At 41.1% G+C, this 2,101-nt stretch overlaps 1 protein-coding gene across 1 annotated transcript in view; it reads left to right on the forward strand.

The window, feature by feature from the left end:
• Positions 1-1,298: 1,298 nt before the first annotated feature.
• Positions 1,299-2,101, forward strand: part of LOC106877774 (zinc finger protein OZF) — a 3,453-nt gene continuing 2,650 nt past the window's right edge. The window contains exon 1 of the mRNA XM_014926782.2: positions 1,299-1,397. The gene's annotated coding sequence lies outside the window, so the exon portion shown is untranslated. The remainder of the gene's footprint in view (positions 1,398-2,101) is intronic.

Genomic DNA, 2,101 nt, shown 5'->3' on the forward strand with positions numbered 1-2,101 from the left:
ACCTTTCGGTTAACAGCCGAACGCGCTAACCGATTGCGCCACAGAGACAGCTGCTGAATACGCCATGTTATTATGTATATATATATACAAGGCCCTGCTTTATTATATTTTCAATTATTAATAATGGAGACAACGTGGTAGTCTTTTCGCTTTTACTTATCTGATCCTCTTCGTCTACGGCGAAGAGCGTTCCAGTTGTGACCATTCCGTTAATATCTTTTTCAGATTTTCTTTCATATTAGATACTAAATTTCACGCACCGAACACACTTTGTACGGAAAAAACCGATATTTAGGACTCGTATCGAAAGGTCGCCTACAGTAGATTCCCCCCCGATAGATGGATATATGTTTAGCTACTATTCAAGAAGAGTGGACCCAGGTGCGCACACTCGCACACTCTAGTCGTGACTAGTCGATCCTACAACGACCATCTAGCGCGAATGCAAGTATGCGCAACACATGTAATCAAAATAAATAGTTTTTTTGTTGTTGTTGAATCTTCCCCACCTTACTCATAAAACGTCGTTTCACTTTCTTCCAGGATGTATTTTTGGTGTCGCATCTATTGCAGTAATCCCATTGTACGATGCACTCCAACGATCAGAATATATAGTCGTCCCTGGTTTAATAAATTTATCAATAAGTGGTAGAACAGTTTCAGAAGAACGGTCTAAAGACTAAAAACCCTAATTTAATCCTCTCTATCCCATCCTCCGTTCTATTTGCACATCATAGATTCATCTGTTTCTACGATGTGCCCCAAGTCCACCAATTTAATTGGGGTTACGCAGAAGATAATTACTTGTACTGATACCATTGAACAACAGTAGATTTTGAAAGACAGACTTTTTAATGGATTCTTTACCAAAAACAGACAGTGTATAATTTATTTACTTCGTTTAAAAAAAATTATTTACTTTGTTTAGAAAAAAAAGCCCTCGTACATGTTTTGCACATGACGCTCAGTCGCGCTAGGTAGTCGTAGGATCGACTAGTCACGACTCGCTAGCGCGCACCTGGGTTCAGTCTTCTTGAATTGTGGGTGGGGAGAGAGATGATAGAGATGTGGCCCTCCTAACACAGGAACTCCTCTAGGGATAATCGAGGACCCCCCCACACACACTGTCCGGGATTTTCCAGAAACCCTAGGAGCCAGTGCAATCTCAAATTCCTTCTCCGTCCGACTCACAGGCCTTACCATTTCCACACACTTCATCCACAAGGGAAGTAACTCCCATGTACATCCCCTCCGTCATCCTTCCGTCACGTCCCATTCATTCACTGCGATCCATTACTTCCTGTGTCCACGTATCCATTCATTCGCTGTATTTCATCTCAATTGTTTGTTTCCCGATCAAACTGCTCTTAACATCTTTCGTATTTACCCTTCTCAAGGTATTTTAATTATTAGCAACCTATTTCTTTTCTCTAGTTTAGTATGTGTCTTTTTAAACGTGATTCGTTCTGTGGTGTCTTTATTTGGCCGATCTTACGGTACAATACCTAGAAACGTCAAAATCAGACTCCAACATGCGTTTGTTTCTAGGTATTGTACCGAAAGATCACCCTATTTCCTTCTTCTCTTCCATTCATATTTACGCATGATGCCGATCGGATCAAAACCCCACATTTTCTAGATAAAAAAAAGCGGGGGTGGGGGGAATAGAAAAAGGAATTGGGACAGAAATACGATGAGTGTGGGTCTGGTTTGAAATGTAAAACCGAAGAGAAATAAACAAAATTCTTGTAAATTTTCAGATTAACACTCGCACGATTTTCACTAGGGTGTCAGGGTGGGAATTCCGTCCCTAACCCCTTGTATTTGTATTATATATATATATATATATAAATCGAAATCGTAATTGAACCATATTCGATGACTGGCACCTGTGCCAGTGGAGCACTAACAGCACCGTCTGAACGTGATCATTACCAGAGCAGCTGGCCTTAAGGGCATTGCAAAAAAGCCTGGTTGGAGGGCCCAACCCTTTAAGTTCTTTTATAGACCTTAGAAAAACTGAAGGGGTCCGCTGCAATGTGTGTGAATCTGAGAGAGGATTATTTTGAATAAAATCATAATTAACCGACCCCCCCCCCCC

Source organism: Octopus bimaculoides, unplaced genomic scaffold (genome assembly GCF_001194135.2).
Source record: "Octopus bimaculoides isolate UCB-OBI-ISO-001 unplaced genomic scaffold, ASM119413v2 Scaffold_72938, whole genome shotgun sequence".
In the NCBI taxonomy this organism is placed as follows: domain Eukaryota; kingdom Metazoa; phylum Mollusca; class Cephalopoda; order Octopoda; family Octopodidae; genus Octopus; species Octopus bimaculoides.